Genomic DNA, 17,251 nt, shown 5'->3' with positions numbered 1-17,251 from the left:
CTTCTTATAGCCCTGGGAAGCTCCAATCTCTGTCAGTTATACTTTTGCTTTTGGCTGAGTGTGTTGACCTCTGTTTGCTTGTGCCTTGTGCTTATATTCTAGTTTGCTTGTATGGTTTTGACTCGGTTCTGTTCCCTGGTGTGATTTTGCCTTTTGATTCTGTACTGTGTATCTGCTTCTCTGGTTTTCTGACTCCTGCCTCGTCCCTGACTATTCTTTATTTCCTTGCTCCTTGTGTACTGCGTTGCCGCTCCAGTTTATTGACCGTGGCTTGTCTTGGATTGCATCTCCCTCTACCTCATCCTTTTCCTGGTGTCCGGGGACTCCCTTTCCCTTCTCCTGTACCTTTGTTCCTGTAATATCCTGCATACTCCTGCTATAGGACTCTAAGCCCCGCCCCCTGTTGTCACGTGACCACAGGTCCTTTCAGTACACTCACCACCAGGCGTTCTGCTCACTCTAGCTCTGCTGTAATGGTGTTTTCTTGCCCAGCTCTCGGGCGCTTTGAGTACAGTAGTCACAGGCTGTCTGAGACTCTGGGTTCTCACTGTCAGGGCAGCAGAAACCGCTCGGGAGTGCCACCTGGCGGTTTCTTCTTATAGTTTGCCCTGATAGCGATGCTCCGGTGACTGCTCCATGCATTGCGGTCTCACAAGATGATGACGTACCGGTCTCGCGATACCGCTACGTCATCATCTATTGAGACCGCAATACACTCTTGGGACCGGAGCGTGTGAGGAGCATCAGTAAACACTTCGCCTGCATCCGGGGGCCAACGGAAGGTATAGTATATAACTATTTTATTTTAATTATTTTTTTTAACAGGGATATGTGTTGTGAATTAGACTTTTTTGGCTCCCTCTTGTGGTTACTAGTGATATGACTCTGGGATTTCCTTCCCTCAGTTTGCACCCAGCTGGGTCGTTACTTCAGGGGGTGTTGCTATATAAACCCCTGGAACCTTAGTCCAGTGCCTGGCATCAGTGTTATCAGACACATTCTGTTTGCTCCTGTTTGCTGGTCCTGGTTCGTGCAAAATTAAGCTAAGTCTTGCTTCTTTGTTTTTTGGGTCATTTGTTTGCTATCATTTTTGTCCAGCTTGTACTAAATGTGATTCCTGACCTTGCTGGAAGCTCTAGGGGGCTGGTGTTCTCCCCCCGGGCCGTTAGACGGTTCGGGGGTTCTTGAATTTCCAGTGTGGATATTTTTGATAGGATTTTTTGCTGACCATATAAGTTATCTTTCTATATTCTGCTATTAGCTAGTGGGCCTCTCTTTGCTAAATACCTAGCTCATTCTTATGTTTGTCTTTTCCTCTTACCTCACCGTTATTATTTGTGGGGGGCTTCTATCCAACTTTTGGGGTATTTCCTCTGGAGGCAAGAAAGGTCTTTCTTTTCCCTTCTAGGGGTAGTTAGCTCTCCGGCTGGCGCGAGACGTCTAGGATCAACGTAGGAACGTTCCCCGGCTGCTGGTATTTGTGGTGCTAGGATTAGTTATATGGTCAGCCCAGTTACCACTGCCCTATGAGCTGGTTTTCTGTATTTACAGACTTAGCATTATTCCTGAGACCCTCTGCCATTGGGGTCATAACAGATATGATGCCCACATTGCTATATACTACGTGGGCTGTGCAATATACTATGTGGGCTGTGCAATACACTACGTGGGCTGTGCAATGTACTACGTGGGCTGTGCAATTTACTACGTGGGCTGTGCAATGTACTACGTGGGCTGTGCAATGTACTACGTGGGCTGTGCAATGTACTACGTGGGCTGCGCAATGTACTATGTGGGCTGCGCAATGTACTACGTGGGCTGCGCAATGTACTACGTGGGCTGTGCAATGTACTACGTGGGCTGTGCAATGTACTACGTGGGCTGTGCAATGTACTACGTGGGCTGTGCAATGTACTACGTGGGCTGTGCAATGTACTACGTGGGCTGTGCAATGTACTACGTGGGATGTGCAATGTACTACGTGGGCTGTGCAATATACCATGTGGGCTGTGCAATGTACTACGTGGGCTGTGCAATGTACTACGTGGGCTGTGCAATGTACTACGTGGGCTGTGCAATGTACTACGTGGGCTGTGCAATGTACTACGTGGGCTGTGCTATATACTACGTGGCTGTGCAATATACTACGTGGGCTGTACTATATACTACGTGGGCTGTACTATATACTACGTGGGCTGTGTTATACACTACGTGGGCTGTGTTTTATACTGCGTGCGTGAGCTGTTATATACTACGTGAGCTGTGTTATATGCTACGTGGGCTGTTATAAACTAAGTGGCTGTGTTATATGCTATGTGGGCTGTTATACACTCCGTGGGCTGTGCTATATACTACGTGGCTGTACTATAAACTCCGTGGGCTGTGTTATATACTACATGGCTGTGCTATACACTCCGTGGGCTGTTCTATATACACTGTGGGCTGTGCTATATACTATGTGGCTGTGCTATATACTACGTGGCTGTGCAATATACTCTGTGGCTGTGCTAAGTACTACGTGGCTGTGCTAAGTACTACGTGGCTGTGCTATGTACTACGTGGCTGTGCTATTTACTACGTGGGCTGTTATATACTACGTGGCCGGCCGCGAACAATCAGCGACAGGCGCAGTCTGTGTATAAATTGCATTATTCTAAAATCTTCATAAATAAATTACATATATATTCTAGAATACACGATGCGTTAGCATCGGGCTACCATCTAGTTATGTAATAATTAGCAAGCGTGCTTGGATAAGGTGTTATTGAGCATGCTTGGGTGCTAACCGAGTGTCTTCAGCGTGCTCAAAAAAGATGTTCGAGTCCCCGTGGCTGTATGTCTCGAGGCTGTTCGACAGTCGCAACACACGCGGGGATTTCCTGTTTGGGAGGCAAAACCTGTATGTGTTGTGGCGGTCGAACAGCATCGAAACATTCAGCAACGGGGACCTGTTCACTTATTTTTCACTAAACGTGACCCACACTATGCTGCAATTTCAATGTGACGGGCGTCCTTTAGAGCTTGTTCACACATTGCATTTCTACATTTTTTTTTTACATGTTTTTCAAGTGTAAAAAACACAGCAGTTTACAATATTTCCCTTGCGGATATAAACCATCAGATCATTTTTCTTTTAATCTGCAGCATGACGATTCTTTCAGCATTTTTGCAATCTTTTTCACCCATTCAAATGAATGGGAAAAATGCAAATAGAATACATAATAAAAAAGACATAAAAATATGTATTTCACACCATGTTTTTCCTACCAACACTAGTTTTTAGTAGAGAAGAATCTGCAGCAAATACTCCACGTGTGCACATACCCTTAGGGTTACACTAAACATTTTTAGGCTGCAGTGAGTGAAGACATTCGGGGTAATAAGCCGATGCTATAAAGACAATGGAAAATAGATGAGAAGAGAACAGAACATAGACTCGTAGCAGGAAGGTCACATAATGTACATTCAATACTGCTAATATTTGTTTTGTGAGAGTCCAATTCCCAGCAGCATATTTAGTATGTACATTAGCATTTTTTCTGGAGAATATGGGGCATTTTTGTACTTTTTCTGCTGGCATACATCATCTGAATGGCTCATATCTGAAGCTTGTTTCATTACAGCATGTCCTGGCTTCATGACTTCAGGCACATTGTGCATGCGCTCTTTCAAGCCGGATTTATTGTACATGTTCAGTGGTTTTAGGGCTAATTGGAATTGTACAAATATAAAATTAAGAAGCACACCAGAAGTTTACATTCCGAAATAATTACAGTCAATAAATAAATCAGACACGTAGAAAATGTCCTCATTCGAGGACCGTAAAATAGGGTACGTATTTGTATGCAAAAGTTTCATTATTGTGGTTTGCTAATACAAATAAACACAACATACAGTTCTGTAATTCTAGAGATTAGTCATCCTGGGTATATTTTACAAAAACTCTCCAGCATACTGTAAAATATAAAATAAAATAAACATTCTATATCCTTCTCCTCTTCTTCTAATCCTTGATCCTGGATTCCTCTCCACTCCAGTCCCTGAATTTACTATCACACGTTCAGTATTTGGTCAGTATTTTACATCAGTATTTATAAGCCAAATCCAGGAGGGGAACAATTAGAGGAAAAGTATAATAGAAACACGTCACCACTTCTCTCACCCATTCCTGGTTTTGGCTTACAAATACTAATATAAAATACTGACCAAAAGCTGAACGTGTGATCGTGACCGCTGCAGCCAATCATTGGCCAAAACAATGATTGGTCACTGCTCCAAGTAGTTGCAAGGATTGGATGCAAGGATGATTGGAGTACAATACTGGAGTATAATAGCACCAATGTTTGTGACTTTTGAAAAGTCACAACTGATGAATCAGCTGAAAACACATAAAACACGTGGGAACCACACACCTTACCCCAATGGCGAACATAAAAAAACTGTTTAACACATAAAATACTCTTAAAAAAAAAGACAAAAAACAATATTGCCTGACATACATGGGCAATTCCTGCATGTTTTGTGGCTGTCTAACAGCTGTGAAACATGTGGGCGCGGTGGCTCGAACACGTGACTTGAGCACCCGCGATACTCAGTGCTTACATGGGCACCCTCGGCAAACTTGAGCAACGAACATTTGCGCGCATTAGTACTGAGCGCGCATCTATGTAAATCGGGAGGTCCGGGGGAAAAGCAGTCAGGCTAACAAGCACTTGGCTGAAGGCCATCTAAAATGCATGGGCAGCGTTATACTACGTAATGATGCGTCACTTTAGTTAAAAACACCACGACTAACTGACATGATCTGTTTTGTGACAGCATACGCCAGCATGAGGCGGCCATTCCACATTTCTAATCTTTGTTATAATCTACACAAATGGAATATATGGAGCTAAGCAACGTTTTGGCCTTTTTTTTTGTATTTGGTTGATCCAAACTAATCGCTTTTATATCTTTCACACGCAGCAAAGACTGCAGCTATATATGCTACGTCCTGTATCCACCAGCTAGTGGAAGGGTCCATCCTATATATCTGTAGTGTGGCATGGAGCCAGGACGAGCACTGCAGATGTAGGCAGCACCATGCATGTCTGTAACACACAAGTATTGCTCAGATCAACTGCAGAGGCGCAGCAAAGGAGAGCAGCAGAGATGGCCAGCAGCCGCAATGGATCTTACTGACAACAGTGATTATCCCTAACCCTTACCAAACTGCACTGCTCAAAAAAATAAAGGGAACACTTAAACAACAGAATATAACTCCAAGTAAATCAAACTTCAAACATAGGAAGCAATACTGTTTGACAATCAATTTCACATGCTGTTGTGCAAATAGAATAAACAACAGATGGAAATTATTGGCAATTATCAAGACACCCTCAATAAAGGAGTGGTTCTGCAGGTGGGGACCACAGACCACATCTCAGTACCAATGCTTTCTGGATGGTCACTTTTGAATGTTGGTTGTGCTTTCACACTCGTGGTAGCATGAGGCAACCCACACAAGTGGCTCAGGTAGTGCAGCTCATCCAGGATGGCACATCAATGCGAGCTGTGGCAAGAAGGTTTGCTGTCTGTAAGCCAGTGTCCAGAGGCTGGAGATGCTACCAGGAGACAGAACAGTACACCAGGAGACGTGGCAGGGGCCATAGGAGGGCAACAACCCAGCAGCAGGACCGCTACCTCTACCTTTGTGCAAGGAGGAACAGGAGGAGCACTGCCAGAGACCTACAAAATGACCTCCAGAAGGCCACAAATGTGCATGTGTCTATCATTCAGTGATATCTAGGATGTGGGATTTTAGTGTTCCCTTAATTTTTTTGAGCAGTGTACATTTACATTTTTCCATTGAGTGTAATAGAATTGCTTTGCAAATCAGGAGAAATATAACTTGAATCCTGGTGCAAATTTGTACCCCAACTAGGGAACACAAGGGAACAGTTCATCTATATCCCTCCAACCCCTACCTATCAGTTACTTGCAATTCTATAGAGAAAATCCAAGCATAAAACTTAGCATACCCACAAGAAAAATTGACATGTTGCAGATTTCAAACACGCACCGCGGATCAGTTTACACTGAATAATAAAAGAAGCACACTGGACTTAAGGTTTCTATAAATTCCATTAACTTTGATGGACCTGTAAGACGCTGCGTTTTTTTCTTAGTTAAAACATGCAGCGTCAAAACTCACTAAACACTCATTGTGGGAACTTAACCTTCATGATGTAAATTACCGTATAATTAATTAGTCGAATGTGCTTGGTCACACACCATCCCCAGCTCAGCCCTGCCCAAATATATAAAAGTTAGTGAAGCTTGCCCAAACGTGTAAAAATGGCAAAAGTCACCTAATGTTTGTGTTTTACACCAGAATTCTACTTCGAGTTCTGCATTTGAAGAGGAGACCTCCTGGAAAAGTTGGCAAGTCTCCTGTTTTCTGGTGGTTTCCTAGGATGATCTGTCATCAGACAAGCTCCAGGATGCAGACTTATATTCTGGGGATGGAAATAGTCGCGGTTTGTGAATGGGGATGTGGCTATGCAAAAAACTTCCCAAGCTGCGTTCAGTAATTTCTTCCATTGTCTGTATAAAGTTGGCATATATGGTATACAGTAAAGAAACACAACATGAAGCTACTACAGGAACTCGTAAGGAGGAGTCTAGCCCTGGTTGGTCCCATTCCCTTTGCCATTTATTGGCAAAAGCTTGAGCATGATTTCCCTTTCCATGGAACCTAAGGAACAAATTTATGAGGGCAATTCATCAAAGCTTTTACACCAGAAACCTGACATAAAACACTCTGAAAAGTCACAACATTTTTGCGTAATACAGAGTAGTGTAAACATTTTACAACTTTTTGTATTTTCCCAGTAGTTTGAAACAGCTTTGCCAAAATGGGCAGAGATGGGAAGGAGCTGGCTAGGCATGGCTACAAAGCCCGTCAGGGCATGGCTACAAAGCCCGTTAAATTCAGCAAAAGGGACAGCTTTTTTTACACCAGAAATGCTACTCCAAGTTCAGACTGATGGAGAATTTCAGGCAAAACGACGATACTGAGAAAATATGCCGAATTCATTAAGTGGCATGTGTGTCCTAGTGAACTTGGCACACCAGACTCCAAGGAGACTGGCACTGTATGTACATCAGTCATAGTTGATGCAAATAGTTGTATGTACGACAGACCATTACATGCACATAGCCTTAAAGTCTTCTATGTTCAGTCTCAGGCACCTGAACTGAAGAAGGGGTAAAGTACTAAGGCTGAACAACCTAATATGGCAAAAGTCCCACATAAATCTATGTATAACATGAGCATGTCACTTTTTATTTAATTTTATTTATTGTTGAGAACCTGGGTTTTTCCACACACTACAGGAAAGCAAGAATTAAATAGTGCTGCCCAACAAAAGCCAAAGTCACTTAGGGATTTACCCGTCACTGTGCCAGCAGGACACGCAGAGCGACCCCATCTTACGCCTCCCCCTCATACAACTAACACAAAACACACAGAGAACAGACACGCATTGACTAATACAGGAGCACAAAAGACGTTAGAACTCCAGCGGCTTATCAGCTGTTATTAGCTCTGGCGGCCCCATGTAAATATTGAACAGAGCTTAAAGGGGTTTTCCGCTTTCAGAAAACCCTTTTCAACAGGCACAGTTTGTATATTAAAAAAAAACACCGACTCTGCTTTAATCACCATCTCCAGGTCTAGCGCTGAGTCTCTGCCACTAGTCATGGTGCTGGTTATTGTCTGCAGTGCCGACGTCATATTGACAGCGCTGCAGCCAATAACTGAGCTCAGCGGCTCTGCCAGTGCAGATGGCACAAGCCCGTGAGCTCACCGATTTACTGCAGCGATGTCAATGTGACATCAGGACTGCAGACAATAAAAGACACTGGGAGAAATGGCAGAGATGTGACACCTTGGAAGTGTGGCCAAAGCAAATTTTTTTTTAAGGTCTCGCTCACACTAACGTATAAGGCTGGTTTCACATTTGCGTTTTTTGCCGCTGCGTTTTAGCGCAAAAAAAGCATGCTTTTTTTCCTATATTTAACATTAAAAACGCATGCGTTTTGCTGCGTTTGACGACGCATGCGTCGTTTCTATGCTTGCGTTTTGTTGCAGAAATGCAACATGTAGTAATTTCTAGAGGCTTTTTTTGCGGCAAAAAAACGTATTGCTGTCTATGTAAATGCATGCGTTTTTAAGCACATGCATTTGGTTGCGTTTTAAACGCATGCGTTTCAATAGAAAAAAACAAGAATACACACTGATAAGCCACCCCCCACTATCAAGGTGATAAAGGGATCCAAACCCTAACCCTACCCCTAACCCTAACCCTAGGGATCTTAACCCTAACCCTAGGGATCCTAACCCTAACCCTACCCCTAGGGATCCTAACCCTAACCCTAACCTTAACCCCAACCCTAGCTATTTCTATTTATAGTGGGTTTTCTAGATGATTTTGATGATTGGCAGCTGTCACACACTTCTCAGCATGCGTTTCAAAAACGCAAACGCAGGAAAAAACGCATGTAAACGCGTCAAAACGGAGCGTTTTTTTTACCGCATGAGAAAACGCATGCGTCTAAAAAACGCAGCGTTTGCACGCGTTTACATGCGTTTTTTTCACCACCTGCGTTTGCGTTTTAAACGCTGCGTTTTTAAACGCAAATGTGAAACTAGCCTAACACAGCCGAGTGCTCTCCAATGTCTTATCAGATAGCACTCCACCCAATGGTATACTATGGGGCAGAGCAGATCTGTGATTATTTTCTCATGCCGATTTGGCATTAGAAAAGAATCGCAACATGCTGCATGTAGCTCCTATATTCGGATCACGTGCACCCATACGAGTCTATGGAGTGGGGTCTCCCATAGTTTTCCAAACCAGCAGGGGGAAAGCCGAAGACTGAGGGCTGATGTTAATATTCTGGAAGGGGTCAATAGCCATAAAGGTTTCCAGGCTAGTAATATCAGCTCACAGCTGTTTGCTTAGTCTTTACTGGTTATTATAGGGGAGACCCCCCTCCAAAAAAAAATGACATGGGATTCCCCTATATTAACTAACCAGCAAAGGCTAAAAAGACAGCTGCAGACTGATATTCGGAAGGGGCCATACATATTGGCATCCTCCCAGACTAAGAACATCAGCCCCAGAAATGGAGCATCCATTAGATGCACCAATTCTGGTGCTTAGCCTCCATTCTTCCCTCTTGCCCTAGTGCGGTGAGAAGTCGGGTAAGGCTGCCATCACACTAGCAGTATTTGGTCAGTATTTTACATCAGTATTTGTAAGCCAAAACCAGGAGTGGAACAGTCAGAGGAAAAATATAATAGAAACATATGCACCACTTCTGTATTTATCACCCACTCCTGGTTTTGTCTTACAAATACTGATATAAAATACTGACCAAATACTGCTAGTGTGACGGCAGCCTAATAGTTGTGTGCTTGATTTCAGCTGTTTTATGTCCACTGACATCAAGCCCAGGGGTTAGTAATGGAGAGGTGTCTATAAGATACCCCCATTACTAACCCCATAGTCAATTGTAATAAAGACACAGAGTAAAGCCCTTTAATTGAAATAAACACACAGACTCCTTTAATTGAAACAAAAACTCCCTGACTCTCTTTTACTCATTTATTCCACAAAAATAAAAAAGAAAAGTTATACCCATCTTTCTGCTGATAATTTATTAACACTCATGTCCTACAACAATCCTGATGGTTTGGTGAGTGGTCACATCAGTGATGCGACAGCTCTCCACACCAGCTGGAACACACTGAGCTGAGTGTGAGAAGCGGTGCCTGTGACCGGCGGTAACCTTAATGACGTCACCGCTGGTCACAAGCACACTCTTTAATTTCCATGCTTCATTTCATTCCATACGAGTCACACTGACAGCACACAGACACACGGATGTAACATATGTACACACAGATGGCACTCGGTCACAGACCATGGATCTCACCAGTACTGTTATTTTCCAGTACAGGAATCCCCAGGAGGTGTGAAGGAGCCTCATGTGTAGCAGACACTGTGGAGTACTGCAGATCAGCTTAAGCCCCCGTCACACATAGCGAGATCGCTAGCGAGATCGCTGCTGAGTCACAAGTTTTGTGACGCAACAGCGACCTCAGTAACGATCTCGCTATGTGTGACACGTACCAGCGATCAGGCCCCTGCTGCGAGATCGCTGGTCGTGTCGGAATGGCCTGGGCCATTTTTTGGTCGTTGAGGTCCCGCTGACATCGCTGAATCGGTGTGTGTGACACCGATCCAGCGATGTCTTCACTGGTAACCAGGGTAAACATCGGGTTACTAAGCGCAGGGCCGCGCTTAGTAACCCGATGTTTACCCTGGTTACCAGCGTAAATGTAAAAAAGAACAAACAGTACATACTCACCATCTGATGTCCGTCAGGTCCCTTGCCGTCTGCTTCCTGCTCTGACTGAGTGCCGCCGTACAGTGAGAGCACAGCACAGCAGTGACGTCACCGCTGTGCTGTACTTTCACTTTCACTTTGCGGCGCTCAGTCAGTGTGGGAAGCAGACGGCAAGGGACCTGACGGACATCAGATGGTGAGTATGTACTGTTTGGTTTTTTTTACATTTACGCTGGTAACCAGGGTAAACATCGGGTTACTAAGCGCGGCCCTGCGCTTAGTAACCCGATGTTTACCCTGGTTACCCGGGTGCTGCAGGGGGACTTCGGCATCGTTGAAGACAGTTTCAACGATGCCGAAGTCGTTCCCCTGATCGTTGGTCGCTGGAGAGAGCTGTCTGTGTGACAGCTCCCCAGCGACCACACAACGACTTACCAACGATCACGGCCAGGTCGTATCGCTGGTCGTGATCATTGGTAAATCGCTATGTGAGACGGGGCCTTTAGAAATCGAACAGATCTGCTTGTCAGGAACTGCTACACATTAAACAGAGCTGTGCTCAGTGTTGGACGCACCATTTTCTATCTGATCATCAATATTACATGCCCAGAGAACCTCTTTGATGCACCTAGGGAACATAATGTGAACAGGATATATGTAAAGTTTTAAAAATTGATGATCAAATCTGAAGTAAAAAAAAAAAAAAGAATAATATATTCAGCCAGTTACATTATGACACCCACAGCATTACGGAAGTCGGCCAATTCCCAGTGTTCTTACTCTATTCTGAGCAGCGAAAAAAACAACATCACAGGTTCCTCCTCGGCACAGCAGCGAAACATACGCAGCAAATGTATTCATGAATTCCCCTTGAAGGCTGCGCTCCTTCCATAGCCAGTGAAGCACTGGGAAGTTTTCTGATGTAAGACGAACCCCTGATTTAATCTCGCTTTAATATGCAGTTGTGAAATATTAAACACGTTCTGTTTCTCGGCTGAATGTTTCAAATGTGGAGACAGTGTCAATGCAACCAGCGGGTGGCTATAGGCACAGATCTGAACCTAGTCCAACCCAGGGCCGGTTTTAGGCAAAGTGGGGCCCTAGGCAAAGTTTAAAATGGGGCCCCAAATGCTAACATATTGCACATCACACAGAAGCATTTCGGTTGTATTTACATGCGCTGATCTCAGGCCGCTAAACGAGTGTGATCTACAGTACTGAAGTCGTTGGACGCTTGTTTCCCAGCCTCTTTCCACCGTCTGAGAAAGAATGAAGGGGACAGAACGATCACTAATAGATCACTAACAGATCACCATACAGTATCATGTTATCAGCAGCACATCAACAGTTTACATCGGCGATGTGCTGCTGAGAACAAGGATTTTTATTCTGGCATAAACAATCCAATCACCCAATGAATATGCAGCATTTTGCTTGTTTAGAATAATACACCCCATAGTCCTCCATATATTATAATGTGCACCACAGTCCTCCATATTGTAAAATGCACACCCCATAGTCCTCCATATAATATAATGTGTCCCATAGTCCTCCATATAGTATAATACACTCCTCATAATCCTCTATATAGTATTATACACTTCCCATAGTCCTCCATATAGTATAATACAGTCCTCCATATATTAAAATATACTCCTCAGTCCTCCATATAGCATAATACACTCCTCACAGTGCTCCATATAGTATAATGCACCGACATAGTCATCCATGTAGTACAATTCACTTACCATAGTATAATGCACCCCATAGTTCTTCATATAGTATAATGTATTCCCCATAGTCCTCGGTACAGTATAATTCAACCCACATATAGTATAATGCAGCTACCACCCCACAGAGTATAATGCAGCCACCCCACAGAGTATAATGCAGCCACCCCAGTGTATAATGTAACCCCCCCACAGAGTATAATGTAACCTCCCCATAGGATATAATGCAGCCCCCCATATAGTATAATGTAGCCCCTTCATAGAGTATGATGCAATCACCCATCAAGGAATATAAATATAATACAGCCCCCCCATAGAATATAATGTAGCCCCAAACAAGATAAAATACAGTCCACCTCCCCATAGAATATAATGTAGCCCCATTAAAGGGTATGATGCAATCATCCCTCATAAATTCTAATAAAGCCCCCCACAGAATATAATGCAGCCCCCCATAGTATATAACACAGCCTCCTCCATAGAATATAATGTATAATGTACCCCCCAAATATATAACACAGCCACATAGTATATAACACAGCCTCCCCCATAGAATATAATATACCCCCATAGTATATAGCACAGCCCATATAGTAGTATATAGCACAGCCACTTAGTATATAGCACAGCCCACACAGTAGTATACAGCACAGCCCACACAGTAGTTTATAGAACAGCCCACACAGTAGTATACAGCACTGCCCACAGGAGTATACAGCACAGCGTACAGGAGTATACAGCGCAGCCCACAGTAGTATATAGCACTGCCCACACAGTAGTATATAGCACTGCCCACACAGTAGTGTACAGCACTGCCCACACAGTAGTATACAGCACTGCCCACAGTAGTATACAGCACTGCCCACAGGAGTATACAGCACAGCCCACAGGAGTATACAGCACAGCCCACGGTAGTATACAGCACAGCCCACAGGAGTATACAGCACTGCCCACAGGAGTATACAGCACAGCCCACAGGAATACAGCACTGCCCACAGTAGTATACAGCACTGCCCACAGTAGTATACAGCACAGCCCACAGTACTGTACAGCAGAGCCCACAGTAGTATACAGCAGAGCCCACAGTAGTATACAGCAGAGCCCACAGTAGTATACAGCACTGCTCACAGTAGTATACAGCACTGCACACAGGAGTATACAGCAGAGCCCACAGGAGTATACAGCACAGCCCACAGGAGTATACAGCACAGCCCACAGGAGTATACAGCACAGCCCACAGGGGTATACAGCACTGCCCACAGTAGTATACAGCAGAGCCCACAGTAGTATACAGCACAGCCCACAGTAGTATACAGCAGAGCCCACAGTAGTATACAGCACTGCTCACAGGAGTATACAGCACTGCCCACAGTAGTATACAGCACTGCCCACAGTAGTATACAGCACTGCCCACAGGAGTATACAGCACTGCCCACAGGAGTATACAGCACAGCCCACAGGAGTATACAGCACTGCCCACAGGAGTATACAGCACAGCCCACAGGAGTATACAGCACTGCCCACAGTATTATACAGTAGAGCCCACAGTAGTATACAGCACAGCCCACAGTAGTATACAGCAGAGCCCACAGTAGTATACAGCACTGCCCACATCCCCACTTCCCTCCCCGCCTCTCTCCTCCCGAGAATGGCCGCACAGTCCAGTAAAAAAAAAAAAAAACACAAGCTCCTCACCTCTCCCCGAGCCCGCGCTGCTCCCTGCTCCTGTGTCGGCGGCTGCCGCTGCACTGCCTGACACACACAGCGAGTGCGCGATGACGCGCACCCGCTGTGTCAGAGGCAGAGCGGGGAATGATGGGTGAGGGAGCGTCAGGTGACGCACTCGTCTCCATCATTGTATTGAACTGTACCGGCAGACGCCGGTATAGTTCAATGCGGCGGGGGAGTCAGCACTGGCGGCAGGCGGGCCCCCCTGCCTCACAGGGGCCCCATAGCGGCTGCGTGACTTGCCGCTAGCTGGGGGCCCCTAGCTGTGGCCCCAGGCAGCTGCCTGGTCTGCCTGCCCCTAATGCCGGCCCTGGTCCAACCCTATCCCCAGGGTGGCTAACTTGACTTTTTATTTTTCAGGACAGATAAAAAAAAAATCACAGACAAGCAATATTTTTTTTACGGTCACATTGGAAAACCGTAATAAATCATTATGATTATAAGTGATCCATGTGTACAGCCCATAATTCTGACATAAAGACATCAGCTGTATTTACTGTAAAATCAGAATAATTACAGGCAAAATAATTTGTTTCTTCAGCTTCAAAAAGTTTACAGACGCCTCAAATAGTTTTTATAGACAGGGCAAAAAAAGTGCCTTATTCTTATGGACTGTCCAGGAATTTCAGGATGGTTGGCGACCCTGCCTTTCCTATATTAGATGAAGCAAGTATTATAAAACTTCGCTTAGACAGGTCCTGTATGCAATAGAGCCAGATGGAAAATCAGCTGCATATTCCAGTATCTGCATTATGCACACACTGCAGTCAATGGACGTCTCTGACCATCACCTCTAACATTCCTGACCATCAACATGCACACAATAATATGGAGATGACTGCAACTCAGGTGTCAGATGTATTTTAAAGTAGTCTTATTATCACCTTTTTGATTTTTTAACCCCTTTACTACTTTAGGTTTTTCCTGTTTTGCGCTTTCATTTTTTCGCTCCCCTTCATTCCAGAGCCATAACTTTTCATTATTTTTCTGTTAATATGGGCATGTGAGGGCTTCTTTTTTTGCGGAACGAGTTGTACTTTTGAACTACACCATTGATTATACCATATAGTGTACTGGAAAATGGGGAAAAAAACTCTTAAGTGCGGTGAAATTGCAAAAAAAAAGTGTAATTTTACATTTTTTTAAGCATGTTCACTAAATGCTAAAACTGACCTGCCAATATGATTTTCCTGGTCATTATAAGTTCGCAGATACCAAACATGTCTAGGTTCTTTTAAGTGGTAAAAAAAAGTCCAATGTTTTTAGGGTTGGCTCAGTGGTTAGCACTGCAGCCTTGCAGCGCTGGGGTCCTGGGTTCGAGTCCCACCAAGGACAACACCTGCAAGGAGTTTTTATGTTCTCCCCGTGTTTGCGTGGGTTTCCTTCGGGTACTCAGGTTTCCTTCCACATTCTAAAGACATACAGAAAGGGAATTTAGATTGTGAGCCCCATCGGGGACAGCTATGATAATGTGTGCAACCTGTAAAGCGCTGCGGAATAGGTTAGCGCTATATAAAAATAAAGATTATTATTATTAAGATTATTGTTAAAAATTAACAAATGGCGCCATTTTCTGAGACCTGTAGAGTCTCAACTTTTCAGCATCATTTTTTTGTTGATACCATTTTAGGAAAGATACATTGTTTTTGATCACCCGTTTATTGCAATGTTGCGGCGACCCCCAAAAAATAAATTCTGCAGTTTTGATTTTTTTTCTCATTCCGCCTTTTACCAACTGGATTAATTCTTTTTATATTTTGATTGAGCGTTTCTGAACTTAGCGATTTCAAGAATGTGTATTTTGTTTTTTTTAACTTGTTTTATTTTTAATGGGTCAAAAGGGGGTGATTTGAACTTTTATTTTATTTTGTTTAATATTTTTAAAAACATTTTTTTTTACACTCTTGAATAGTCTCTTTAGGAGACTAGAAGCTGCGATCGTCTGATCGCTTGTGCTACCCATAGAAAGGCTTTCAACCCTGCTATGTGTAGCTAAAATGCTTATCTGCTATGAGCGTAGGCCACGGGGTGGCACTCATAGCAGTTCTGCAATGACAACCACCGGGGTCTCCTGCAGACCCCCGGTTGTAATGCCAACCCACCGGCGCCCGCGATCACGTGACAAGGGTGCTGATGGGTGGAGCTAATGACGCACATCCGGTTTGCAAGAGTTAAATGCCGCAGTCAGAGATTGACAACAGCATTTAACATGTTAACAGCCACGGGTGGATCGCGATCAGATTAGCTGTCATATGCCAGAAAAGGTGCGGGCTTAGTGAAGGAGCCCGCGCCAAAGTGGTGGAGGAGACTTATGACGTACCTCTACGTCATAGGTCTTAAAGGTGTTAAAGGAGTTTTCCGGGACTTGGATACACATGAATTATCCTTAGAGTAGCTCATCAATATCAGATGGGTGGGGGGGTCAATACCTGGCACCCACGCCAATTAGCTGATTATAGCTAATGTAACTTTAATCCTTACATAGCCTTAATTCCAAAAAAGTTGGGATGCTGCGTAAAATGTAATGAAAACAAGAACGTAATGATTTGGAGATTTCTTGTAGTCATATTTTATTCCCAACAGAATATAGAACACAGATCAGAAGGTGGTCAGTTTTTCTGTTTGTAGCAAACGCCTATGACATCAGCCTAAGGTGATTTTAATTAGCTGGTTCCTTCCTGCCCTATAAATTGGAGGCTTTTCAGCCCAGGAGAGGTGGCTTATCAGGTTAGGGACCAAACAATAAGCTATGCCTTGACAATGGCTGTTGGGCTCACAAAGCCGAAAAGCATTAGTGCGCATGCGCTGGCGCACTATGTCCCGGAACACAGCAAAATACTTCCGGGACATAGTGCACCGGCGCATGCGCACTAATGCTTTTCGGCTTTGCCCGCAGATGGGCAAAGCATACTGCGCGTGCGCAAGGCAAGATTGCCTTGCGCAGGCGTGTACTGCGGAGGACAGAGCATGAACTTCAATCAAATATTGTGGCCAGCATGCATCCAGCGGGTAAGGAAAGGGTGAATCAAACACCCGAAAACCCCGCCCATATAACCGCAAACCTGTCCCGCCAAATTCAGGTGACAGGTTCCCTTTAAGCACATAGTTATACATCTTATTACTTCTACCCAAGTGCATGACCTTACATTTATCCCCATTAAAGCTCATTTGCCATTTATCAGCCCAAGCTTCTAGTTTACATAAATCATCCTGTAATATAAAATTGTCCTCCTCTGTATTGATTACCCTGCAGAGTTTAGTGTCATCTGCAAATATTGAAATTTCACTCTGTATGCCCCCTACAAGATCATTAATAAATATGTTAAAAAGAAGAGGGCCCAATACTGACCCCTGTGGTACCCCACTGCTAACCGCGACCCAGTCCGAGTGTGCTT

General features: G+C 44.2%; 1 protein-coding gene across 49 annotated transcripts in view; it reads right to left on the bottom strand.

Annotated features, from left to right (window-relative positions):
• ANK3 (ankyrin 3) overlaps positions 1 to 17,251 on the bottom strand; it is a 756,238-nt gene that overhangs the window by 322,280 nt on the left and 416,707 nt on the right. The window lies entirely within an intron of this gene.

The sequence above is a fragment of the Ranitomeya variabilis genome, chromosome 4 (genome assembly GCF_051348905.1).
Source record: "Ranitomeya variabilis isolate aRanVar5 chromosome 4, aRanVar5.hap1, whole genome shotgun sequence".
Taxonomy (NCBI): domain Eukaryota; kingdom Metazoa; phylum Chordata; class Amphibia; order Anura; family Dendrobatidae; genus Ranitomeya; species Ranitomeya variabilis.
Note: the sequence above shows the minus strand (reverse complement) of the source record. Positions and strands in the feature narration are given on the sequence as shown.